A 22,500-nucleotide genomic window follows, 5' to 3' on the forward strand; every position below is an offset into this window, starting at 1 on the left:
GTATGTGCAAGGAGAAAGAAAGTCTTTATTGTAGATACTGGTGCTTAAACTCCTTCACTTACCATGCTCCAAACAAAACAAGGTGAGTCTCTTAGGATATTACGAGCATGTTTCTTATTTAAAAATGATCAATGCCCCGTGTGAGGATCGAACTCACGACCTTCAGATTATGAGACTGACGCGCTACCTACTGCGCTAACGAGGCTCAGGCATGCAGCTAGTTACCTGCCAGCACCACAGGGGATGGCAAGAACCAAAGTAATCTTAGCGAATGTTGGGGAGCGACAAAAGCAGAGGAGCCGAGCCAGCCAGGAGTCGAACCTAGAATCTTCTGATCCGTAGTCAGACGCGTCATCCATTGCGCCACTGGCCCACCGGCAAGAAATTGTCAGGCAAAGTGGATAAGAGGACATTTCAGGTCTATGTCACACCAAAATGGGCCTCTTAGCTCTGAAGTAAAGCAAGATCCCAACACCCAAGCTGCACTATTAGAAGTTCCAACAGGATCGCCATTGAAACCCAGCAAAATGTTAAGGCAGCACTCTGCTTTCCTCAGCCAGCAAAGAGCTTCCCATACCGGGAGTTGAACCCGGGCCGCCTGGGTGAAAACCAGGAATCCTAACCGCTAGACCATATGGGACTCCAAGGTTAAAAAGGCACAAGGAAAATTATGTCATTAGACTCTTGAGTTTAGAAATAGGCCCTCATGCAGGACAATTTCCTAAGTGTTTGCATCCGTAAGAATTTTCTCAAGCATCCAGAAACGAAATTTAGAATAATCTGACAAGCAGACACATGCCTCATCCTCACGCCATGTTGCACAACGCTTTGCTGAAGCAGTACTACCGAAAAACAAGACATGCACCTGTTTTACTTTAAATGATTCCAAAGACAGGCAAGAAAAGCCTGCTGCAAGCTTAAAGGACTTGCCGGGACCCGGATTCGAACCGGGGTTGCTGCGGCCACAACGCAGAGTACTAACCACTATACGATCACGGCACCCCACCATCCACTAGCAAAGATCTTGCTCTCTTCCCAGGCAATAGGCTTGTCAACTGATTGTACGGCACATGACTGGATATATGCATCGGAGGAAAGATGTGCAACAACACTTACCGGATCATAACAAGAGCCTACTGTTACATGATCCACTGTAGGCTTTTTTCTAAAGTACTTGCAAAGTTAAGTAAAAGCTGGAATCAGATTCGTTTTCCCTGTTCGTAGATGTTGTGATTAACTGCACATGTATGTGCAAGGAGAACATAAGTCTTTATTGTAGATACTGGTGCTTAAACTCCTTCACTTACCATGCTCCAAACAAAACAAGGTGAGTCTCTTAGGATATTACGAGCATGTTTCTTATTTAAAAATGATCAATGCCCCGTGTGAGGATCGAACTCACGACCTTCAGATTATGAGACTGACGCGCTACCTACTGCGCTAACGAGGCTCAGGCATGCAGCTAGTTACCTGCCAGCATCACAGGGGATGGCAAGAACCAAAGTAATCTTAGCGGATGTTGGGGAGCGACAAAAGCAGAGAAGCCGAGCCAGCCAGGAGTCGAACCTAGAATCTTCTGATCCGTAGTCAGACGCGTTATCCATTGCGCCACTGGCCCACCGGCAAGAAACTGTCAGGCAAAGTGGATAAGAGGACATTTCAGGTCTATGTCACACCAAAATGGGCCTCTTAGCTCTGAAGTAAAGCAAGATCCCAACACCCAAGCTGCACTATTAGAAGTTCTTTCAGGATCGCCATTGAAACCCAGCAAAATGTTAAGGCATCACTCTGCTTTCCTCAGCCAGCAAGAAGCTTCCCATACCAGGAGTTGAACCCCGGCCGCCTGCGTGAAAACCAGGAATCCTAACCGCTAGACCATATGGGACTCCAAGGTTAAAAAGGCACAAGGAAAATTATGTCATTATACTCTTGAGTTTGGAAATAGGCCCTCATACAGGACAATTTCCTAAGTGTTTGCATCCGTAAGAATTTTCTCAAGCATCCAGAAACGAAAGGTAGAATAATCTGACAAGCAGACACATGCCTCATCCTCACGCCATGTTGCACAACGCTTTGCTGAAGCAGTACTACCGAAAAACAAGACATGCACCTGTTTTACTTTTAATGATTCCAAAGACAGGCAAGAAAAGCCTGCTGCAAGCTTAAAGGACTTGCCGTGACCCGGATTCGAACCGGGGTTGCTGCGGCCACAACGCAGAGTACTAACCACTATACGATCACGGCACCCCACCATCCACTAGCAAAGATCTTGCTCTCTTCCCAGGCAATAGGCTTGTCAACTGATTGTACGGCACATGACTGGATATATGCATCGGAGGAAAGATGTGCAACAACACTTACCGGATCATAACAAGAGCCTACTGTTACATGATCCACTGTAGGCTTTTTTCTAAAGTACTTGCAAAGTTAAATAAAAGCTGGAATCAGATTCGTTTTCCCTGTTCGTAGATGTTGTGATTAACTGCACATGTATGTGCAAGGAGAACATAAGTCTTTATTGTAGATACTGGTGCTTAAACTCCTTCACTTACCATGCTCCAAACAAAACAAGGTGAGTCTCTTAGGATATTACGAGCATGTTTCTTATTTAAAAATGATCAATGCCCCGTGTGAGGATCGAACTCACGACCTTCAGATTATGAGACTGACGCGCTACCTACTGCGCTAACGAGGCTCAGGCATGCAGCTAGTTACCTGCCAGCATCACAGGGGATGGCAAGAACCAAAGTAATCTTAGCGGATGTTGGGGAGCGACAAAAGCAGAGGAGCCGAGCCAGCCAGGAGTCGAACCTAGAATCTTCTGATCCGTAGTCAGACGCGTTATCCATTGCGCCACTGGCCCACCGGCAAGAACCTGTCAGGCAAAGTGGATAAGAGGACATTTCAGGCCTATGTCACACCAAAATGGGCCTCTTAGCTCTGAAGTAAAGCAAGATCCCAACACCCAAGCTGCACTATTAGAAGTTCTTTCAGGATCGCCATTGAAACCCAGCAAAATGTTAAGGCATCACTCTGCTTTCCTCAGCCAGCAAGAAGCTTCCCATACCGGGAGTTGAACCCGGGCCGCCTGGGTGAAAACCAGGAATCCTAACCGCTAGACCATATGGGACTCCAAGGTTAAAAAGGCACAAGGAAAATTATGTCATTAGACTCTTGAGTTTGGAAATAGGCCCTCATACAGGACAATTTCCTAAGTGTTTGCATCCGTAAGAATTTTCTCAAGCATCCAGAAACGAAAGGTAGAATAATCCGACAAGCAGACACATGCCTCATCCTCACGCCATGTTGCACAACGCTTTGCTGAAGCAGTACTACCGAAAAACAAGACATGCACCTGTTTTACTTTAAATGATTCCAAAGACACGCAAGAAAAGCCTACTGCAAGCTTAAAGGACTTGCCGTGACCCGGATTCGAACCGGGGCTGCTGCGGCCACAACGCAGAGTACTAACCACTATACGATCACGGCACCCCACCATCCACTAGTAAAGATCTTGCTCTCTTCCCAGGCAATAGGCTTGTCAACTGATTGTATGGCACATGACTGGATATATGCATCGGAGGAAAGATGTGCAACAACACTTACCGGATCATAACAAGAGCCTACTGTTACATGATCCACTGTAGGCTTTTTTCTAAAGTACTTGCAAAGTTAAGTAAAAGCTGGAATCAGATTCGTTTTCCCTGTTCGTAGATGTTGTGATTAACTGCACATGTATGTGCAAGGAGAACATAAGTCTTTATTGTAGATACTGGTGCTTAACCACCTTCACTTTCAATGCTCCAAACAAAACAAGGTGAGTCTCTTAGGATATTACGAGCATGTTTCTCATTTAAAATTGATCAATGCCCCGTGTGAGGATCGAACTCACGACCTTCAGATTATGAGACTGACGCGCTACCTACTGCGCTAACGAGGCTCAGGCATGCAGCTAGTTACCTGCCAGCATCACAGGGGATGGCAAGAACCAAAGTAATCTTAGCGGATGTTGGGGAGCGACAAAAGCAGAGGAGCCGAGCCAGCCAGGAGTCGAACCTAGAATCTTCTGATCCGTAGTCAGACGCGTTATCCATTGCGCCACTGGCCCACCGGCAAGAAACTGTCAGGCAAAGTGGATAAGAGGACATTTCAGACCTATGTCACACCAAAATGGGCCTCTTAGCTCTGAAGTAAAGCAAGATCCCAACACCCAAGCTGCACTATTAGAAGTTCTTTCAGGATCGCCATTGAAACCCAGCAAAATGTTAAGGCATCACTCTGCTTTCCTCAGCCAGCAAGAAGCTTCCCATACCGGGAGTTGAACCCTGGCCGCCTGGGTGATAACCAGGAATCCTAACCGCTAGACCATATGGGACTCCAAGGTTAAAAAGGCACAAGGAAAATTATGTCATTATACTCTTGAGTTTGGAAATAGGCCCTCATACAGGACAATTTCCTAAGTGTTTGCATCCGTAAGAATTTTCTCAAGCATCCAGAAACGAAAGGTAGAATAATCTGACAAGCAGACACATGCCTCATCCTCACGCCATGTTGCACAACGCTTTGCTGAAGCAGTACTACCGAAAAACAAGACATGCACCTGTTTTACTTTAAATGATTCCAAAGACAGGCAAGAAAAGCCTGCTGCAAGCTTAAAGGACTTGCCGTGACCCGGATTCGAACCGGGGTTGCTGCGGCCACAACGCAGAGTACTAACCACTATACGATCACGGCACCCCACCATCCACTAGCAAAGATCTTGCTCTCTTCCCAGGCAATAGGCTTGTCAACTGATTGTACGGCACATGACTGGATATATGCATCGGAGGAAAGATGTGCAACAACACTTACCGGATCATAACAAGAGCCTACTGTTACATGATCCACTGTAGGCTTTTTTCTAAAGTACTTGCAAAGTTAAGTAAAAGCTGGAATCAGATTCGTTTTCCCTGTTCGTAGATGTTGTGATTAACTGCACATGTATGTGCAAGGAGAACATAAGTCTTTATTGTAGATACTGGTGCTTAAACTCCTTCACTTACCATGCTCCAAACAAAACAAGGTGAGTCTCTTAGGATATTACGAGCATGTTTCTCATTTAAAAATGATCAATGCCCCGTGTGAGGATCGAACTCACAACCTTCAGATTATGAGACTGATGCGCTACCTACTGCGCTAACTAGACTCAGGCATGCAGCTAGTTACCTGCCAGCACCACAGGGGATGGCAAGAACCAAAGTAATCTTAGCGAATGTTGGGGAGCGACAAAAGCAGAGGAGCCGAGCCAGCCAGGAGTCGAACCTAGAATCTTCTGATCCGTAGTCAGACGCGTTATCCATTGCGCCACTGGCCCACCGGCAAGAAATTGTCAGGCAAAGTGGATAAGAGGACATTTCAGACCTATGTCACACCAAAATGGGCCTCTTAGCTCTGAAGTAAAGCAAGATCCCAACACCCAAGCTGCACTATTAGAAGTTCTTTCAGGATCGCCATTGAAACCCAGCAAAATGTTAAGGCATCACTCTGCTTTACTCAGCCAGCAAGAAGCTTCCCATACCGGGAGTTGAACCCGGGCCGCCTGGGTGAAAACCAGGAATCCTAACCGCTAGACCATATGGGACTCCAAGGTTAAAAAGGCACAAGGAAAATTATGTCATTAGACTCTTGAGTTTGGAAATAGGCCCTCATACAGGACAATTTCCTAAGTGTTTGCATCCGTAAGAATTTTCTCAAGCATCCAGAAACGAAAGGTAGAATAATCTGACAAGCAGACACATGCCTCATCCTCACGCCATGTTGCACAACGCTTTGCTGAAGCAGTACTACCGAAAAACAAGACATGCACCTGTTTCACTTTAAATGATTCCAAAGACAGGCAAGAAAAGCCTGCTGCAAGCTTAAAGGACTTGCCGTGACCCGGATTCGAACCGGGGTTGCTGTGGCCACAACGCAGAGTACTAACCACTATACGATCACGGCACCCCACCATCCACTAGCAAAGATCTTGCTCTCTTCCCAGGCAATAGGCTTGTCAACTGATTGTACGGCACATGACTGGATATATGCATCGGAGGAAAGATGTGCAACAACACTTACCGGATCATAACAAGAGCCTACTGTTACATGATCCACTGTAGGCTTTTTTCTAAAGTACTTGCAAAGTTAAGTAAAAGCTGGAATCAGATTCGTTTTCCCTGTTCGTAGATGTTGTGATTAACTGCACATGTATGTGCAAGGAGAACATAAGTCTTTATTGTAGATACTGGTGCTTAACCACCTTCACTTACCATGCTCCTCACAAAACAAGGTGAGTCTCTTAGGATATTACGAGCATGTTTCTCATTTAAAAATGATCAATGCCCCGTGTGAGGATCGAACTCACAACCTTCAGATTATGAGACTGATGCGCTACCTACTGCGCTAACTAGACTCAGGCATGCAGCTAGTTACCTGCCAGCACCACAGGGGATGGCAAGAACCAAAGTAATCTTAGCGAATGTTGGGGAGCGACAAAAGCAGAGGAGCCGAGCCAGCCAGGAGTCGAACCTAGAATCTTCTGATCCGTAGTCAGACGCGTTATCCATTGCGCCACTGGCCCACCGGCAAGAAATTGTCAGGCAAAGTGGATAAGAGGACATTTCAGGTCTATGTCACACCAAAATGGGCCTCTTAGCTCTGAAGTAAAGCAAGATCCCAACACCCAAGCTGCACTATTAGAAGTTCCAACAGGATCGCCATTGAAACCCAGCAAAATGTTAAGGCAGCACTCTGCTTTCCTCAGCCAGCAAGAAGCTTCCCATACCGGGAGTTGAACCCAGGCCGCCTGGGTGAAAACCAGGAATCCTAACCGCTAGACCATATGGGACTCCAAGGTTAAAAAGGCACAAGGAAAATTATGTCATTAGACTCTTGAGTTCAGAAATAGGCCCTCATGCAGGACAATTTCCTAAGTGTTTGCATCCGTAAGAATTTTCTCAAGCATCCAGAAACGAAATTTAGAATAATCTGACAAGCAGACACATGCCTCATCCTCACGCCATGTTGCACAACGCTTTGCTGAAGCAGTACTACCGAAAAACAAGACATGCACCTGTTTTACTTTAAATGATTCCAAAGACAGGCAAGAAAAGCCTGCTGCAAGCTTAAAGGACTTGCCGTGACCCGGATTCGAACCGGGGTTGCTGCGGCCACAACGCAGAGTACTAACCACTATACGATCACGGCACCCCACCATCCACTAGCAAAGATCTTGCTCTCTTCCCAGGCAATAGGCTTGTCAACTGATTGTACGGCACATGACTGGATATATGCATCGGAGGAAAGATGTGCAACAACACTTACCGGATCATAACAAGAGCCTACTGTTACATGATCCACTGTAGGCTTTTTTCTAAAGTACTTGCAAAGTTAAGTAAAAGCTGGAATCAGATTCGTTTTCCCTGTTCGTAGATGTTGTGATTAACTGCACATGTATGTGCAAGGAGAACATAAGTCTTTATTGTAGATACTGGTGCTTAAACTCCTTCACTTACCATGCTCCAAACAAAACAAGGTGAGTCTCTTAGGATATTACGAGCATGTTTCTTTTTTAAAAATGATCAATGCCCCGTGTGAGGATCGAACTCACGACCTTCAGATTATGAGACTGACGCGCTACCTACTGCGCTAACGAGGCTCAGGCATGCAGCTAGTTACCTGCCAGCATCACAGGGGATGGCAAGAACCAAAGTAATCTTAGCGGATGTTGGGGAGCGACAAAAGCAGAGGAGCCGAGCCAGCCAGGAGTCGAACCTAGAATCTTCTGATCCGTAGTCAGACGCGTTATCCATTGCGCCACTGGCCCACCGGCAAGAAACTGTCAGGCAAAGTGGATAAGAGGACATTTCAGGTCTATGTCACACCAAAATGGGCTTCTTAGCTCTGAAGTAAAGCAAGATCCCAACACCCAAGCTGCACTATTAGAAGTTCCAACAGGATCGCCATTGAAACCCAGCAAAATGTTAAGGCATCACTCTGCTTTCCTCAGCCAGCAAGAAGGTTCCCATACCGGGAGTTGAACCCGGGCCGCCTGGGTGAAAACCAGGAATCCTAACCGCTAGACCATATGGGACTCCAAGGTTAAAAAGGCACAAGGAAAATTATGTCATTAGACTCTTGAGTTTAGAAATAGGCCCTCATGCAGGACAATTTCCTAAGTGTTTGCATCCGTAAGAATTTTCTCAAGCATCCAGAAACGAAATTTAGAATAATCTGACAAGCAGACACATGCCTCATCCTCACGCCATGTTGCACAACGCTTTGCTGAAGCAGTACTACCGAAAAACAAGACATGCACCTGTTTTACTTTAAATGATTCCAAAGACAGGCAAGAAAAGCCTGCTGCAAGCTTAAAGGACTTGCCGTGACCCGGATTCGAACCGGGGTTGCTGCGGCCACAACGCAGAGTACTAACCACTATACGATCACGGCACCCCACCATCCACTAGCAAAGATCTTGCTCTCTTCCCAGGCAATAGGCTTGTCAACTGATTGTACGGCACATGACTGGATATATGCATCGGAGGAAAGATGTGCAACAACACTTACCGGATCATAACAAGAGCCTACTGTTACATGATCCACTGTAGGCTTTTTTCTAAAGTACTTGCAAAGTTAAGTAAAAGCTGGAATCAGATTCGTTTTCCCTGTTCGTAGATGTTGTGATTAACTGCACATGTATGTGCAAGGAGAACATAAGTCTTTATTGTAGATACTGGTGCTTAAACTCCTTCACTTACCATGCTCCAAACAAAACAAGGTGAGTCTCTTAGGATATTACGAGCATGTTTCTTTTTTAAAAATGATCAATGCCCCGTGTGAGGATCGAACTCACGACCTTCAGATTATGAGACTGACGCGCTACCTACTGCGCTAACGAGGCTCAGGCATGCAGCTAGTTACCTGCCAGCATCACAGGGGATGGCAAGAACCAAAGTAATCTTAGCGGATGTTGGGGAGCGACAAAAGCAGAGGAGCCGAGCCAGCCAGGAGTCGAACCTAGAATCTTCTGATCCGTAGTCAGACGCGTTATCCATTGCGCCACTGGCCCACCGGCAAGAAACTGTCAGGCAAAGTGGATAAGAGGACATTTCAGGTCTATGTCACACCAAAATGGGCCTCTTAGCTCTGAAGTAAAGCAAGATCCCAACACCCAAGCTGCACTATTAGAAGTTCCAACAGGATCGCCATTGAAACCCAGCAAAATGTTATGGCATCACTCTGCTTTCCTCAGCCAGCAAGAAGCTTCCCATACCGGGAGTTGAACCCGGGCCGCCTGGGTGAAAACCAGGAATCCTAACCGCTAGATCATATGGGACTCCAAGGTTAAAAAGGCACAAGGAAAATTATGTCATTAGACTCTTGAGTTTAGAAATAGGCCCTCATGCAGGACAATTTCCTAAGTGTTTGCATCCGTAAGAATTTTCTCAAGCATCCAGAAACGAAAGGTAGAATAATCTGACAAGCAGACACATGCCTCATCCTCACGCCATGTTGCACAACGCTTTGCTGAAGCAGTACTACCGAAAAACAAGACATGCACCTGTTTTACTTTAAATGATTCCAAAGACAGGCAAGAAAAGCCTGCTGCAAGCTTAAAGGACTTGCCGTGACCCGGATTCGAACCGGGGTTGCTGCGGCCACAACGCAGAGTACTAACCACTATACGATCACGGCTCCCCACCATCCACTAGCAAAGATCTTGCTCTCTTCCCAGGCAATAGGCTTGTCAACTGATTGTACGGCACATGACTGGATATATGCATCGGAGGAAAGATGTGCAACAACACTTACCGGATCATAACAAGAGCCTACTGTTACATGATCCACTGTAGGCTTTTTTCTAAAGTACTTGCAAAGTTAAGTAAAAGCTGGAATCAGATTCGTTTTCCCTGTTCGTAGATGTTGTGATTAACTGCACATGTATGTGCAAGGAGAACATAAGTCTTTATTGTAGATACTGGTGCTTAAACTCCTTCACTTACCATGCTCCAAACAAAACAAGGTGAGTCTCTTAGGATATTACGAGCATGTTTCTTATTTAAAAATGATCAATGCCCCGTGTGAGGATCGAACTCAGGACCTTCAGATTATGAGACTGACGCGCTACCTACTGCGCTAACGAGGCTCAGGCACGCAGCTAGTTACCTGCCAGCATCACAGGGGATGGCAAGAACCAAAGTAATCTTAGCGGATGTTGGGGAGCGACAAAAGCAGAGGAGCCGAGCCAGCCAGGAGTCGAACCTAGAATCTTCTGATCCGTAGTCAGACGCGTTATCCATTGCGCCACTGGCCCACCGGCAAGAAACTGTCAGGCAAAGTGGATAAGAGGACATTTCAGGCCTATGTCACACCAAAATGGGCCTCTTAGCTCTGAAGTAAAGCAAGATCCCAACACCCAAGCTGCACTATTAGAAGTTCTTTCAGGATCGCCATTGAAACCCAGCAAAATGTTATGGCATCACTCTGCTTTCCTCAGCCAGCAAGAAGCTTCCCATACCGGGAGTTGAACCCGGGCCGCCTGGGTGAAAACCAGGAATCCTAACTGCTAGACCATATGGGACTCCAAGGTTAAAAAGGCACAAGGAAAATTATGTCATTAGACTCTTGAGTTTAGAAATAGGCCCTCATGCAGGACAATTTCCTAAGTGTTTGCATCCGTAAGAATTTTCTCAAGCATCCAGAAATGAAATTTAGAATAATCTGACAAGCAGACACATGCCTCATCCTCACGCCATGTTGCACAACGCTTTGCTGAAGCAGTACTACCGAAAAACAAGACATGCACCTGTTTTACTTTAAATGATTCCAAAGACAGGCAAGAAAAGCCTGCTGCAAGCTTAAAGGACTTGCCGTGACCCGGATTCGAACCGGGGTTGCTGCGGCCACAACGCAAAGTACTAACCACTATACGATCACTGCACCCCACCATCCACTAGCAAAGATCTTGCTCTCTTCCCAGGCAATAGGCTTGTCAACTGATTGTACGGCACATGACTGGATATATGCATCGGAGGAAAGATGTGCAACAACACTTACCGGATCATAACAAGAGCCTACTGTTACATGATCCACTGTAGGCTTTTTTCTAAAGTACTTGCAAAGTTAAGTAAAAGCTGGAATCAGATTCGTTTTCCCTGTTCGTAGATGTTGTGATTAACTGCACATATATGTGCAAGGAGAACATAAGTCTTTATTGTAGATACTGGTGCTTAACCACCTTCACTTACCATGCTCCAAACAAAACAAGGTGAGTCTCTTAGGATATTACGAGCATGTTTCTCATTTAAAATTGATCAATGCCCCGTGTGAGGATCGAACTCACGACCTTCAGATTATGAGACTGACGCGCTACCTACTGCGCTAACGAGGCTCAGGCATACAGCTAGTTACCTGCCAGCACCACAGGGGATGGCAAGAACCAAAGTAATCTTAGCGAATGTTGGGGAGCGACAAAAGCAGAGGAGCCGAGCCAGCCAGGAGTCGAACCTAGAATCTTCTGATCCGTAGTCAGACGCGTTATCCATTGCGCCACTGGCCCACCGGCAAGAAACTGTCAGGCAAAGTGGATAAGAGGACATTTCAGGCCTATGTCACACCAAAATGGGCCTCTTAGCTCTGAAGTAAAGCAAGATCCCAACACCCAAGCTGCACTATTAGAAGTTCTTTCAGGATCGCCATTGAAACCCAGCAAAATGTTAAGGCATCACTCTGCTTTCCTCAGCCAGCAAGAATCTTCCCATACCGGGAGTTGAACCCGGGCCGCCTGGGTGAAAACCAGGAATCCTAACCGCTAGACCATATGGGACTCCAAGGTTAAAAAGGCACAAGGAAAATTATGTCATTAGACTCTTGAGTTTGGAAATAGGCCCTCATACAGGACAATTTCCTAAGTGTTTGCATCCGTAAGAATTTTCTCTACCTTTCTCAAGAAAGGTAGAATAATCCGACAAGCAGACACATGCCTCATCCTCACGCCATGTTGCACAACGCTTTGCTGAAGCAGTACTACCGAAAAACAAGACATGCACCTGTTTTACTTTAAATGATTCCAAAGACAGGCAAGAAAAGCCTGCTGCAAGCTTAAAGGACTTGCCGTGACCCGGATTTGAACCGGGGTTGCTGCGGCCACAACGCAGAGTACTAACCACTATACGATCACGGCACCCCACCATCCACTAGCAAAGATCTTGCTCTCTTCCCAGGCAATAGGCTTGTCAACTGATTGTACGGCACATGACTGGATATATGCATCGGAGGAAAGATGTGCAACAACACTTACCGGATCATAACAAGAGCCTACTGTTACATGATCCACTGTAGGCTTTTTTCTAAAGTACTTGCAAAGTTAAGTAAAAGCTGGAATCAGATTCGTTTTCCCTGTTCGTAGATGTTGTGATTAACTGCACATGTATGTGCAAGGAGAACATAAGTCTTTATTGTAGATACTGGTGCTTAAACTCCTTCACTTACCATGCTCCAAACAAAACAAGGTGAGTCTCTTAGGATATTACGAGCATGTTTCTTATTTAAAAATGATCAATGCCCCGTGTGAGGATCGAACTCACGACCTTCAGATTATGAGACTGACGCGATACCTACTGCGCTAACGAGGCTCAGGCATGCAGCTAGTTACCTGCCAGCACCACAGGGGATGGCAAGAACCAAAGTAATCTTAGCGAATGTTGGGGAGCGACAAAAGCAGAGGAGCCGAGCCAGCCAGGAGTCGAACCTAGAATCTTCTGATCCGTAGTCAGACGCGTTATCCATTGCGCCACTGGCCCACCGGCAAGAAACTGTCAGGCAAAGTGGATAAGAGGACATTTCAGGTCTATGTCACACCAAAATGGGCCTCTTAGCTCTGAAGTAAAGCAAGATCCCAACACCCAAGCTGCACTATTAGAAGTTCCAACAGGATCGCCATTGAAACCCAGCAAAATGTTAAGGCATCACTCTGCTTTCCTCAGCCAGCAAGAAGCTTCCCATACCGGGAGTTGAACCCGGGCCGCCTGGGTGAAAACCAGGAATCCTAACCGCTAGACCATATGGGACTCCAAGGTTAAAAAGGCACAAGGAAAATTATGTCGTTAGACTCTTGAGTTTAGAAATAGGCCCTCATGCAGGACAATTTCCTAAGTGTTTGCATCCGTAAGAATTTTCTCAAGCATCCAGAGAACGAAAGGTAGAATAATCTGACAAGCAGACACATGCCTCATCCTCACGCCATGTTGCACAACGCTTTGCTGAAGCAGTACTACCGAAAAACAAGACATGCACCTGTTTTACTTTAAATGATTCCAAAGACAGGCAAGAAAAGCCTGCTGCAAGCTTAAAGGACTTGCCGTGACCTGGATTCGAACCGGGGTTGCTGCGGCCACAACGCAAAGTACTAAACACTATACGATCACTGCACCCCACCATCCACTAGCAAAGATCTTGCTCTCTTCCCAGGCAATAGGCTTGTCAACTGATTGTACGGCACATGACTGGATATATGCATCGGAGGAAAGATGTGCAACAACACTTACCGGATCATAACAAGAGCCTACTGTTACATGATCCACTGTAGGCTTTTTTCTAAAGTACTTGCAAAGTTAAGTAAAAGCTGGAATCAGATTCGTTTTCCCTGTTCGTAGATGTTGTGATTAACTGCACATGTATGTGCAAGGAGAACATAAGTCTTTATTGTAGATACTGGTGCTTAAACTCCTTCACTTACCATGCTCCAAACAAAACAAGGTGAGTCTCTTAGGATATTACGAGCATGTTTCTTATTTAAAAATGATCAATGCCCCGTGTGAGGATCGAACTCACGACCTTCAGATTATGAGACTGACGCGCTACCTATTGCGCTAACGAGGCTCAGGCATGCAGTTAGTTACCTGCCAGCATCACAGGGGATGGCAAGAACCAAAGTAATCTTAGCGGATGTTGGGGAGCGACAAAAGCAGAGGAGCCGAGCCAGCCAGGAGTCGAACCTAGAATCTTCTGATCCGTAGTCAGACGCGTTATCCATTGCGCCACTGGCCCACCGGCAAGAACCTGTCAGGCAAAGTGGATAAGAGGACATTTCAGGCCTATGTCACACCAAAATGGGCCTCTTAGCTCTGAAGTAAAGCAAGATCCCAACACCCAAGCTGCACTATTAGAAGTTCTTTCAGGATCGCCATTGAAACCCAGCAAAATGTTAAGGCATCACTCTGCTTTCCTCAGCCAGCAAGAATCTTCCCATACCGGGAGTTGAACCCGGGCCGCCTGGGTGAAAACCAGGAATCCTAACCGCTAGACCATATGGGACTCCAAGGTTAAAAAGGCACAAGGAAAATTATGTCATTAGACTCTTGAGTTTGGAAATAGGCCCTCATACAGGACAATTTCCTAAGTGTTTGCATCCGTAAGAATTTTCTCTACCTTTCTCAAGAAAGGTAGAATAATCCGACAAGCAGACACATGCCTCATCCTCACGCCATGTTGCACAACGCTTTGCTGAAGCAGTACTACCGAAAAACAAGACATGCACCTGTTTTACTTTAAATGATTCCAAAGACAGGCAAGAAAAGCCTGCTGCAAGCTTAAAGGACTTGCCGTGACCCGGATTCGAACCGGGGTTGCTGCGGCCACAACGCAGAGTACTAACCACTATACGATCACGGCACCCCACCATCCACTAGCAAAGATCTTGCTCTCTTCCCAGGCAATAGGCTTGTCAACTGATTGTACGGCACATGACTGGATATATGCATCGGAGGAAAGATGTGCAACAACACTTACCGGATCATAACAAGAGCCTACTGTTACATGATCCACTGTAGGCTTTTTTCTAAAGTACTTGCAAAGTTAAGTAAAAGCTGGAATCAGATTCGTTTTCCCTGTTCGTAGATGTTGTGATTAACTGCACATGTATGTGCAAGGAGAACATAAGTCTTTATTGTAGATACTGGTGCTTAAACTCCTTCACTTACCATGCTCCAAACAAAACAAGGTGAGTCTCTTAGGATATTACGAGCATGTTTCTTATTTAAAAATGATCAATGCCCCGTGTGAGGATCGAACTCACGACCTTCAGATTATGAGACTGACGCGATACCTACTGCGCTAACGAGGCTCAGGCATGCAGCTAGTTACCTGCCAGCACCACAGGGGATGGCAAGAACCAAAGTAATCTTAGCGAATGTTGGGGAGCGACAAAAGCAGAGGAGCCGAGCCAGCCAGGAGTCGAACCTAGAATCTTCTGATCCGTAGTCAGACGCGTTATCCATTGCGCCACTGGCCCACCGGCAAGAAACTGTCAGGCAAAGTGGATAAGAGGACATTTCAGGTCTATGTCACACCAAAATGGGCCTCTTAGCTCTGAAGTAAAGCAAGATCCCAACACCCAAGCTGCACTATTAGAAGTTCCAACAGGATCGCCATTGAAACCCAGCAAAATGTTAAGGCATCACTCTGCTTTCCTCAGCCAGCAAGAAGCTTCCCATACCGGGAGTTGAACCCGGGCCGCCTGGGTGAAAACCAGGAATCCTAACCGCTAGACCATATGGGACTCCAAGGTTAAAAAGGCACAAGGAAAATTATGTCGTTAGACTCTTGAGTTTAGAAATAGGCCCTCATGCAGGACAATTTCCTAAGTGTTTGCATCCGTAAGAATTTTCTCAAGCATCCAGAGAACGAAAGGTAGAATAATCTGACAAGCAGACACATGCCTCATCCTCACGCCATGTTGCACAACGCTTTGCTGAAGCAGTACTACCGAAAAACAAGACATGCACCTGTTTTACTTTAAATGATTCCAAAGACAGGCAAGAAAAGCCTGCTGCAAGCTTAAAGGACTTGCCGTGACCTGGATTCGAACCGGGGTTGCTGCGGCCACAACGCAAAGTACTAAACACTATACGATCACTGCACCCCACCATCCACTAGCAAAGATCTTGCTCTCTTCCCAGGCAATAGGCTTGTCAACTGATTGTACGGCACATGACTGGATATATGCATCGGAGGAAAGATGTGCAACAACACTTACCGGATCATAACAAGAGCCTACTGTTACATGATCCACTGTAGGCTTTTTTCTAAAGTACTTGCAAAGTTAAGTAAAAGCTGGAATCAGATTCGTTTTCCCTGTTCGTAGATGTTGTGATTAACTGCACATATATGTGCAAGGAGAACATAAGTCTTTATTGTAGATACTGGTGCTTAACCACCTTCACTTACCATGCTCCAAACAAAACAAGGTGAGTCTCTTAGGATATTACGAGCATGTTTCTCATTTAAAATTGATCAATGCCCCGTGTGAGGATCGAACTCACGACCTTCAGATTATGAGACTGACGCGCTACCTACTGCGCTAACGAGGCTCAGGCATGCAGCTAGTTACCTGCCAGCACCTCAGGGGATGGCAAGAACCAAAGTAATCTTAGCGAATGTTGGGGAGCGACAAAAGCAGAGGAGCCGAGCCAGCCAGGAGTCGAACCTAGAATCTTCTGATCCGTAGTCAGACGCGTTATCCATTGCGCCACTGGCCCACCGGCAAGAAACTGTCAGACAAAGTGGATAAGAGGACATTTCAGGCCTATGTCACACCAAAATGGGCCTCTTAGCTCTGAAGTAAAGCAAGATCCCAACACCCAAGCTGCACTATTAGAAGTTCCAACAGGATCGCCATTGAAACCCAGCAAAATGTTAAGGCATCACTCTGCTTTCCTCAGCCAGCAAGAAGCTTCCCATACCGGGAGTTGAACCCGGGCCGCCTGGGTGAAAACCAGGAATCCTAACCGCTTGACCATATGGGACTCCAAGGTTAAAAAGGCACAAGGAAAATTATGTCATTAGACTCTTGAGTTTAGAAATAGGCCCTCATGCAGGACAATTTCCTAAGTGTTTGCATCCGTAAGAATTTTCTCAAGCATCCAGAAACGAAATTTAGAATAATCTGACAAGCAGACACATGCCTCATCCTCACGCCATGTTGCACAATGCTTTGCTGAAGCAGTACTACCGAAAAACAAGACATGCACCTGTTTTACTTTAAATGATTCCAAAGACAGGCAAGAAAAGCCTGCTGCAAGCTTAAAGGACTTGCCGTGACCCGGATTCGAACCGGGGTTGCTGCGGCCACAACGCAGAGTACTAACCACTATACGATCACGGCACCCCACCATCCACTAGCAAAGATCTTGCTCTCTTCCCAGGCAATAGGCTTGTCAACTGATTGTACGGCACATGACTGGATATATGCATCGGAGGAAAGATGTGCAACAACACTTACCGGATCATAACAAGAGCCTACTGTTACATGATCCACTGTAGGCTTTTTTCTAAAGTACTTGCAAAGTTAAGTAAAAGCTGGAATCAGATTCGTTTTCCCTGTTCGTAGATGTTGTGATTAACTGCACATATATGTGCAAGGAGAACATAAGTCTTTATTGTAGATACTGGTGCTTAACCACCTTCACTTACCATGCTCCAAACAAAACAAGGTGAGATTCTTAGGATATTACGAGCATGTTTCTCATTTAAAATTGATCAATGCCCCGTGTGAGGATCGAACTCACGACCTTCAGATTATGAGACTGACGCGCTACCTACTGCGCTAATGAGGCTCAGGCATGCAGCTAGTTACCTGCCAGCACCACAGGGGATGGCAAGAACCAAAGTAATCTTAGCGAATGTTGGGGAGCGACAACAGCAGAGGAGCCGAGGCAGCCAGGAGTCGAACCTAGAATCTTCTGATCCGTAGTCAGACGCGTTATCCATTGCGCCAAAGCTGGGGAACAATAGTCTGCTTTGCCGTGGGAAGAAGAAAAAATGGAGGGAAGAAGGGGGAAGAAGGGAAAAGGAAAGAAAGCGAGAAAAAGAAAAGTTAACCATCGAGCAAAAACTGAAAAATGAAATGGTTCTGCCTCTTTTAAAGAACTGCAGTGTTTATTTCGTTGAATATGTTTCTTTTTATATTATTATTGTCATTTTCTGAGCTAAAGGGAAGATCGGGGCAGATACAAAGGTCGCGAGTTCAAATCCCGGTGTGCTATCAAAGAACAGCAGCTTAGATTTTAAATGTACCTAAAATCTACTGAAATTTAGAGGCATTTAAACACGTTTTTCTATACACTAATCTTAATTTACTGTTAATCTCTAAATTATGTGAAAAAAAATACATTTTATGTACTATAAAAGGCTTATCACAAATTGTTACATAGTATAATATGTATACCACAGTGTTCTATATATTATAACAGGTATACCAAAATATTTTACATAGTATAAAATGTATACCACAATATTGTAGATACCAGAATATTTTATATACTATTAAAGGTATACCACAATATTTTATACAGTATTAAAGTTATATCACAATATTTTATATAGGATAACAGGTTTACCACAATATTTTATATAGGATAACAGGTTTACCACTATATTTTATATAGTATAACAAGTGTACCACTATATTTTATATAGTATAACAGATGCCACAATATTTTATATAGTATTAAAGGTATACCACACAATTTTATATAGTATTAAAGGTATATCTCAATATTTTATATAGTATGACAGGTATACCAGCATTTATTTTACATAGTAAAACAGGTATACCACAATATTTTACAAAGTATAACACGTGTACCACTATATTTTATATACTATAACAGATGCCACAATATTTATATAGTAAAAAAGATGCCACAATATTTTATATAGTATAACAGACGCCACAATATTTTATATAGTGTAACAGGTGTACCACTATATTTTATATAGTATAACAGACGCCACAATAATTTAATATAGTATAACAGGTGTACCACTATATTTTATATAGTATAACAGATACCATAATATTTTATATAGTGTAACAGGTGTACCACTATATTTTATATAGTATAACAGGTGAACCACTATATTTTATATAGTATAACAGGTGTACCACTATATTTTATACAGTATAACAGAGGCCACAATATTTTATATAGTATAACAGGTGTACCACTATATTTTATACAGTATAACAGAGGCCACAATATTTTATATAGTATAACAGGTGTACCACTATATTTTATATAGTATAACAGGTGTACCACTATATTTTATATAGTATAACAGATACCATAATATTTTATATAGTGTAACAGGTGTACCACTATATTTTATATAGTATAACAGGTGAACCACTATATTTTATATAGTATAACAGGTGTACCACTATATTTTATACAGTATAACAGAGGCCACAATATTTTATATAGTATAACAGGTGAACCACTATATTTTATATAGTATAACAGGTGTACCACTATATTTTATACAGTATAACAGAGGCCACAATATTTTATATAGTATAACAGGTGAACCACTATATTTTATATAGTATAACAGGTGTACCACTATATTTTATACAGTATAACAGAGGCCACAATATTTTATATAGTATAACAGGTGAACCACTATATTTTATATAGTATAACAGGTGTACCACTATATTTTATACAGTATAACAGAGGCCACAATATTTTATATAGTATAACAGGTGTACCACTATATTTTATACAGTATAACAGAGGCCACAATATTTTATATAGTATAACAGGTGTACCACTATATTTTATATAGTATAACAGATACCATAATATTTTATATAGTGTAACAGGTGTACCACTATATTTTATATAGTATAACAGGTGAACCACTATATTTTATATAGTATAACAGGTGTACCACTATATTTTATACAGTATAACAGATAACAGAGGCCACAATATTTTATATAGTGTAACAGGTGTACCACTATATTTTATATAGTATAACAGGTGTACCACTATATTTTATATAGTATAACAGGTGTACCACTATATTTTATACAGTATAACAGAGGCCACAATATTTTATATAGTATAACAGGTTTACCACTATATTTTATATAGTATAACAGGTGTACCACTATTTATTTTACATAGTATAACACATGTACCACTATATTTTATATAGTATAACAGATGCCACAATATATATATATAGTAAAAAAGATGCCACAATATTTTACATAGTATAACAGGTGTACCTCTATATTTTATATAGTATAACAGATGCCACAATATTTTATATAGTATAACAGACGCCACAATATTTAATATACTTGAAGGTGGTTTTTATAATATGTTTTTTTTTACTAACCAGACTTAAATTATGAATTGAATTTCAAAGGAATTCGTTTGAATTCACACTCAAAATCAAAGAGTGTAATTTTTTAAAGAGTGTATCTCTTTAAGCCACGCTTTAAGGTGGCGAGGATTTTGATTGGTCAGAAATGGAAGGCCCGCGGTGGAGAAACATTTAATTGGTTAAAAATGGACAGAGCATCGGGCAAGCGCTGCGATTTGATTGGCAAGAAATGGAGACACGCCAGGGGTTTTGATTGGTAAGAAATGGACGGGATAACCGAGGAGTAGATTTCATTGGTAAGAAATGGACGCTGTGCCGTGAGCTGATTGGAGAGAAATGGAAGCGGCGTTGGAAGAAGAGTGACACGATTGGCGTGCTGAAAGCCGGCGCTTGTGTTCCAGGTAGCGCCACAGAGACAGCGCCGTGAAAAGTGAAAAGTTTTTTAGCTCAGTCGGTAGAGCATGAGACTCTTAATCTCAGGGTCGTGGGTTCGAGCCCCACGTTGGGCGAGTAGAACTCTTTTTAACACAGGGCTGAACTTACTGCAGGTTTCACCTCCTTGCAAAACTCCCACATGCCAAACATGTCACAGCCAATCAAGTGCTTCTGAAAGCACTAGTTAAACTGAAAATGTGAAGTAAGTCAGTGTTGGAACAGAAGTGTGCAAGATAACACAAAACTCAGCGTCCCTGGGTGGGCTCGAACCACCAACCTTTCGGTTAACAGCCGAACGCGCTAACCGATTGCGCCAAAGCTGGGGAACAATAGTCTGCTTTGCCGTGGGAAGAAGAAAAAATGGAGGGAAGAAGGGGGAAGAAGGGAAAAGGAAAGAAAGCGAGAAAAAGAAAAGTTAACCATCGAGCAAAAACTGAAAAATGAAATGGTTCTGCCTCTTTTAAAGAACTGCAGTGTTTATTTCGTTGAATATGTTTCTTTTTATATTATTATTGTCATTTTCTGAGCTAAAGGGAAGATCGGGGCAGATACAAAGGTCGCGAGTTCAAATCCCGGTGTGCTATCAAAGAACAGCAGCTTAGATTTTAAATGTACCTAAAATCTACTGAAATTTAGAGGCATTTAAACACGTTTTTCTATACACTAATCTTAATTTACTGTTAATCTCTAAATTATGTGAAAAAAAATACATTTTATGTACTATAAAAGGCTTATCACAAATTGTTACATAGTATAATATGTATACCACAGTGTTCTATATATTATAACAGGTATACCAAAATATTTTACATAGTATAAAATGTATACCACAATATTGTAGATACCAGAATATTTTATATACTATTAAAGGTATACCACAATATTTTATACAGTATTAAAGTTATATCACAATATTTTATATAGGATAACAGGTTTACCACTATATTTTATATAGTATAACAAGTGTACCACTATATTTTATATAGTATAACAAGTGTACCACTATATTTTATATAGTATAACAAGTGTACCACTATATTTTATATAGTATAACAGATGCCACAATATTTTATATAGTATTAAAGGTATACCACACAATTTTATATAGTATTAAAGGTATATCTCAATATTTTATATAGTATGACAGGTATACCAGCATTTATTTTACATAGTAAAACAGGTATACCACAATATTTTACAAAGTATAACACGTGTACCACTATATTTTATATACTATAACAGATGCCACAATATTTATATAGTAAAAAAGATGCCACAATATTTTATATTGTATAACAGACGCCACAATAATTTAATATAGTATAACAGGTGTACCACTATATTTTATATAGTATAACAGATACCATAATATTTTATATAGTGTAACAGGTGTACCACTATATTTTATATAGTATAACAGATACCATAATATTTTATATAGTGTAACAGGTGTACCACTATATTTTATATAGTATAACAGGTGAACCACTATATTTTATATAGTATAACAGGTGTACCACTATATTTTATACAGTATAACAGAGGCCACAATATTTTATATAGTATAACAGGTGTACCACTATATTTTATACAGTATAACAGAGGCCACAATATTTTATATAGTATAACAGGTTTACCACTATATTTTATATAGTATAACAGGTGTACCACTATTTATTTTACATAGTATAACACATGTACCACTATATTTTATATAGTATAACAGATGCCACAATATATATATAGTAAAAAAGATGCCACAATATTTTACATAGTATAACAGGTGTACCTCTATATTTTATATAGTATAACAGATACCACAATATTTTATATAGTATAACAGACGCCACAATATTTAATATACTTGAA

General features: G+C 42.7%; 51 non-coding genes across 51 annotated transcripts; all 51 read right to left on the reverse strand.

Moving 5' to 3' along the window:
• Positions 1–132: 132 nt before the first annotated feature.
• On the reverse strand, positions 133–205 carry trnam-cau (transfer RNA methionine (anticodon CAU)). Its single transcript has one exon. It is a non-coding gene; the product is annotated as a tRNA-Met (tRNA).
• A 95-nt stretch (positions 206–300) lies between these two features.
• trnar-acg (transfer RNA arginine (anticodon ACG)) lies at positions 301–373 on the reverse strand. The gene has a single exon. It is a non-coding gene; the product is annotated as a tRNA-Arg (tRNA).
• Positions 374–568: 195 nt separating this feature from the next.
• On the reverse strand, positions 569–640 carry trnae-uuc (transfer RNA glutamic acid (anticodon UUC)). Its single transcript has one exon. It is a non-coding gene; the product is annotated as a tRNA-Glu (tRNA).
• A 737-nt stretch (positions 641–1,377) lies between these two features.
• trnam-cau (transfer RNA methionine (anticodon CAU)) lies at positions 1,378–1,450 on the reverse strand. The gene has a single exon. It is a non-coding gene; the product is annotated as a tRNA-Met (tRNA).
• A 95-nt stretch (positions 1,451–1,545) lies between these two features.
• On the reverse strand, positions 1,546–1,618 carry trnar-acg (transfer RNA arginine (anticodon ACG)). Its single transcript has one exon. It is a non-coding gene; the product is annotated as a tRNA-Arg (tRNA).
• A 554-nt stretch (positions 1,619–2,172) lies between these two features.
• Positions 2,173–2,244, reverse strand: trnah-gug (transfer RNA histidin (anticodon GUG)). Its single transcript has one exon. It is a non-coding gene; the product is annotated as a tRNA-His (tRNA).
• Positions 2,245–2,622: 378 nt separating this feature from the next.
• trnam-cau (transfer RNA methionine (anticodon CAU)) lies at positions 2,623–2,695 on the reverse strand. Its single transcript has one exon. It is a non-coding gene; the product is annotated as a tRNA-Met (tRNA).
• A 95-nt stretch (positions 2,696–2,790) lies between these two features.
• On the reverse strand, positions 2,791–2,863 carry trnar-acg (transfer RNA arginine (anticodon ACG)). The gene has a single exon. It is a non-coding gene; the product is annotated as a tRNA-Arg (tRNA).
• A 195-nt stretch (positions 2,864–3,058) lies between these two features.
• trnae-uuc (transfer RNA glutamic acid (anticodon UUC)) lies at positions 3,059–3,130 on the reverse strand. The gene has a single exon. It is a non-coding gene; the product is annotated as a tRNA-Glu (tRNA).
• Positions 3,131–3,417: 287 nt separating this feature from the next.
• On the reverse strand, positions 3,418–3,489 carry trnah-gug (transfer RNA histidin (anticodon GUG)). The gene has a single exon. It is a non-coding gene; the product is annotated as a tRNA-His (tRNA).
• Positions 3,490–3,867: 378 nt separating this feature from the next.
• trnam-cau (transfer RNA methionine (anticodon CAU)) lies at positions 3,868–3,940 on the reverse strand. Its single transcript has one exon. It is a non-coding gene; the product is annotated as a tRNA-Met (tRNA).
• A 95-nt stretch (positions 3,941–4,035) lies between these two features.
• trnar-acg (transfer RNA arginine (anticodon ACG)) lies at positions 4,036–4,108 on the reverse strand. Its single transcript has one exon. It is a non-coding gene; the product is annotated as a tRNA-Arg (tRNA).
• Positions 4,109–4,303: 195 nt separating this feature from the next.
• Positions 4,304–4,375, reverse strand: trnad-auc (transfer RNA aspartic acid (anticodon AUC)). Its single transcript has one exon. It is a non-coding gene; the product is annotated as a tRNA-Asp (tRNA).
• Positions 4,376–4,662: 287 nt separating this feature from the next.
• On the reverse strand, positions 4,663–4,734 carry trnah-gug (transfer RNA histidin (anticodon GUG)). The gene has a single exon. It is a non-coding gene; the product is annotated as a tRNA-His (tRNA).
• A 378-nt stretch (positions 4,735–5,112) lies between these two features.
• trnam-cau (transfer RNA methionine (anticodon CAU)) lies at positions 5,113–5,185 on the reverse strand. The gene has a single exon. It is a non-coding gene; the product is annotated as a tRNA-Met (tRNA).
• A 95-nt stretch (positions 5,186–5,280) lies between these two features.
• On the reverse strand, positions 5,281–5,353 carry trnar-acg (transfer RNA arginine (anticodon ACG)). Its single transcript has one exon. It is a non-coding gene; the product is annotated as a tRNA-Arg (tRNA).
• Positions 5,354–5,548: 195 nt separating this feature from the next.
• trnae-uuc (transfer RNA glutamic acid (anticodon UUC)) lies at positions 5,549–5,620 on the reverse strand. The gene has a single exon. It is a non-coding gene; the product is annotated as a tRNA-Glu (tRNA).
• A 737-nt stretch (positions 5,621–6,357) lies between these two features.
• On the reverse strand, positions 6,358–6,430 carry trnam-cau (transfer RNA methionine (anticodon CAU)). Its single transcript has one exon. It is a non-coding gene; the product is annotated as a tRNA-Met (tRNA).
• Positions 6,431–6,525: 95 nt separating this feature from the next.
• trnar-acg (transfer RNA arginine (anticodon ACG)) lies at positions 6,526–6,598 on the reverse strand. Its single transcript has one exon. It is a non-coding gene; the product is annotated as a tRNA-Arg (tRNA).
• Positions 6,599–6,793: 195 nt separating this feature from the next.
• trnae-uuc (transfer RNA glutamic acid (anticodon UUC)) lies at positions 6,794–6,865 on the reverse strand. Its single transcript has one exon. It is a non-coding gene; the product is annotated as a tRNA-Glu (tRNA).
• Positions 6,866–7,152: 287 nt separating this feature from the next.
• On the reverse strand, positions 7,153–7,224 carry trnah-gug (transfer RNA histidin (anticodon GUG)). The gene has a single exon. It is a non-coding gene; the product is annotated as a tRNA-His (tRNA).
• Positions 7,225–7,602: 378 nt separating this feature from the next.
• Positions 7,603–7,675, reverse strand: trnam-cau (transfer RNA methionine (anticodon CAU)). Its single transcript has one exon. It is a non-coding gene; the product is annotated as a tRNA-Met (tRNA).
• Positions 7,676–7,770: 95 nt separating this feature from the next.
• trnar-acg (transfer RNA arginine (anticodon ACG)) lies at positions 7,771–7,843 on the reverse strand. Its single transcript has one exon. It is a non-coding gene; the product is annotated as a tRNA-Arg (tRNA).
• Positions 7,844–8,038: 195 nt separating this feature from the next.
• On the reverse strand, positions 8,039–8,110 carry trnae-uuc (transfer RNA glutamic acid (anticodon UUC)). The gene has a single exon. It is a non-coding gene; the product is annotated as a tRNA-Glu (tRNA).
• Positions 8,111–8,397: 287 nt separating this feature from the next.
• Positions 8,398–8,469, reverse strand: trnah-gug (transfer RNA histidin (anticodon GUG)). The gene has a single exon. It is a non-coding gene; the product is annotated as a tRNA-His (tRNA).
• A 378-nt stretch (positions 8,470–8,847) lies between these two features.
• trnam-cau (transfer RNA methionine (anticodon CAU)) lies at positions 8,848–8,920 on the reverse strand. Its single transcript has one exon. It is a non-coding gene; the product is annotated as a tRNA-Met (tRNA).
• Positions 8,921–9,015: 95 nt separating this feature from the next.
• trnar-acg (transfer RNA arginine (anticodon ACG)) lies at positions 9,016–9,088 on the reverse strand. Its single transcript has one exon. It is a non-coding gene; the product is annotated as a tRNA-Arg (tRNA).
• Positions 9,089–9,283: 195 nt separating this feature from the next.
• trnae-uuc (transfer RNA glutamic acid (anticodon UUC)) lies at positions 9,284–9,355 on the reverse strand. The gene has a single exon. It is a non-coding gene; the product is annotated as a tRNA-Glu (tRNA).
• A 287-nt stretch (positions 9,356–9,642) lies between these two features.
• Positions 9,643–9,714, reverse strand: trnah-gug (transfer RNA histidin (anticodon GUG)). The gene has a single exon. It is a non-coding gene; the product is annotated as a tRNA-His (tRNA).
• A 378-nt stretch (positions 9,715–10,092) lies between these two features.
• On the reverse strand, positions 10,093–10,165 carry trnam-cau (transfer RNA methionine (anticodon CAU)). The gene has a single exon. It is a non-coding gene; the product is annotated as a tRNA-Met (tRNA).
• Positions 10,166–10,260: 95 nt separating this feature from the next.
• trnar-acg (transfer RNA arginine (anticodon ACG)) lies at positions 10,261–10,333 on the reverse strand. Its single transcript has one exon. It is a non-coding gene; the product is annotated as a tRNA-Arg (tRNA).
• A 195-nt stretch (positions 10,334–10,528) lies between these two features.
• trnae-uuc (transfer RNA glutamic acid (anticodon UUC)) lies at positions 10,529–10,600 on the reverse strand. The gene has a single exon. It is a non-coding gene; the product is annotated as a tRNA-Glu (tRNA).
• A 737-nt stretch (positions 10,601–11,337) lies between these two features.
• On the reverse strand, positions 11,338–11,410 carry trnam-cau (transfer RNA methionine (anticodon CAU)). The gene has a single exon. It is a non-coding gene; the product is annotated as a tRNA-Met (tRNA).
• Positions 11,411–11,505: 95 nt separating this feature from the next.
• Positions 11,506–11,578, reverse strand: trnar-acg (transfer RNA arginine (anticodon ACG)). The gene has a single exon. It is a non-coding gene; the product is annotated as a tRNA-Arg (tRNA).
• Positions 11,579–11,773: 195 nt separating this feature from the next.
• Positions 11,774–11,845, reverse strand: trnae-uuc (transfer RNA glutamic acid (anticodon UUC)). The gene has a single exon. It is a non-coding gene; the product is annotated as a tRNA-Glu (tRNA).
• Positions 11,846–12,130: 285 nt separating this feature from the next.
• trnah-gug (transfer RNA histidin (anticodon GUG)) lies at positions 12,131–12,202 on the reverse strand. Its single transcript has one exon. It is a non-coding gene; the product is annotated as a tRNA-His (tRNA).
• Positions 12,203–12,580: 378 nt separating this feature from the next.
• On the reverse strand, positions 12,581–12,653 carry trnam-cau (transfer RNA methionine (anticodon CAU)). Its single transcript has one exon. It is a non-coding gene; the product is annotated as a tRNA-Met (tRNA).
• Positions 12,654–12,748: 95 nt separating this feature from the next.
• trnar-acg (transfer RNA arginine (anticodon ACG)) lies at positions 12,749–12,821 on the reverse strand. Its single transcript has one exon. It is a non-coding gene; the product is annotated as a tRNA-Arg (tRNA).
• A 195-nt stretch (positions 12,822–13,016) lies between these two features.
• On the reverse strand, positions 13,017–13,088 carry trnae-uuc (transfer RNA glutamic acid (anticodon UUC)). Its single transcript has one exon. It is a non-coding gene; the product is annotated as a tRNA-Glu (tRNA).
• Positions 13,089–13,826: 738 nt separating this feature from the next.
• Positions 13,827–13,899, reverse strand: trnam-cau (transfer RNA methionine (anticodon CAU)). The gene has a single exon. It is a non-coding gene; the product is annotated as a tRNA-Met (tRNA).
• Positions 13,900–13,994: 95 nt separating this feature from the next.
• Positions 13,995–14,067, reverse strand: trnar-acg (transfer RNA arginine (anticodon ACG)). The gene has a single exon. It is a non-coding gene; the product is annotated as a tRNA-Arg (tRNA).
• A 195-nt stretch (positions 14,068–14,262) lies between these two features.
• Positions 14,263–14,334, reverse strand: trnae-uuc (transfer RNA glutamic acid (anticodon UUC)). Its single transcript has one exon. It is a non-coding gene; the product is annotated as a tRNA-Glu (tRNA).
• A 285-nt stretch (positions 14,335–14,619) lies between these two features.
• Positions 14,620–14,691, reverse strand: trnah-gug (transfer RNA histidin (anticodon GUG)). Its single transcript has one exon. It is a non-coding gene; the product is annotated as a tRNA-His (tRNA).
• A 378-nt stretch (positions 14,692–15,069) lies between these two features.
• trnam-cau (transfer RNA methionine (anticodon CAU)) lies at positions 15,070–15,142 on the reverse strand. The gene has a single exon. It is a non-coding gene; the product is annotated as a tRNA-Met (tRNA).
• A 95-nt stretch (positions 15,143–15,237) lies between these two features.
• trnar-acg (transfer RNA arginine (anticodon ACG)) lies at positions 15,238–15,310 on the reverse strand. The gene has a single exon. It is a non-coding gene; the product is annotated as a tRNA-Arg (tRNA).
• Positions 15,311–15,505: 195 nt separating this feature from the next.
• trnae-uuc (transfer RNA glutamic acid (anticodon UUC)) lies at positions 15,506–15,577 on the reverse strand. The gene has a single exon. It is a non-coding gene; the product is annotated as a tRNA-Glu (tRNA).
• Positions 15,578–16,315: 738 nt separating this feature from the next.
• Positions 16,316–16,388, reverse strand: trnam-cau (transfer RNA methionine (anticodon CAU)). Its single transcript has one exon. It is a non-coding gene; the product is annotated as a tRNA-Met (tRNA).
• Positions 16,389–16,483: 95 nt separating this feature from the next.
• Positions 16,484–16,556, reverse strand: trnar-acg (transfer RNA arginine (anticodon ACG)). The gene has a single exon. It is a non-coding gene; the product is annotated as a tRNA-Arg (tRNA).
• Positions 16,557–16,751: 195 nt separating this feature from the next.
• Positions 16,752–16,823, reverse strand: trnae-uuc (transfer RNA glutamic acid (anticodon UUC)). The gene has a single exon. It is a non-coding gene; the product is annotated as a tRNA-Glu (tRNA).
• Positions 16,824–17,110: 287 nt separating this feature from the next.
• Positions 17,111–17,182, reverse strand: trnah-gug (transfer RNA histidin (anticodon GUG)). Its single transcript has one exon. It is a non-coding gene; the product is annotated as a tRNA-His (tRNA).
• Positions 17,183–17,560: 378 nt separating this feature from the next.
• trnam-cau (transfer RNA methionine (anticodon CAU)) lies at positions 17,561–17,633 on the reverse strand. The gene has a single exon. It is a non-coding gene; the product is annotated as a tRNA-Met (tRNA).
• Positions 17,634–22,500: the final 4,867 nt, after the last annotated feature.

This window comes from Astyanax mexicanus, chromosome 25, assembly GCF_023375975.1.
Source record: "Astyanax mexicanus isolate ESR-SI-001 chromosome 25, AstMex3_surface, whole genome shotgun sequence".
Taxonomy (NCBI): Eukaryota; Metazoa; Chordata; class Actinopteri; order Characiformes; family Acestrorhamphidae; genus Astyanax; species Astyanax mexicanus.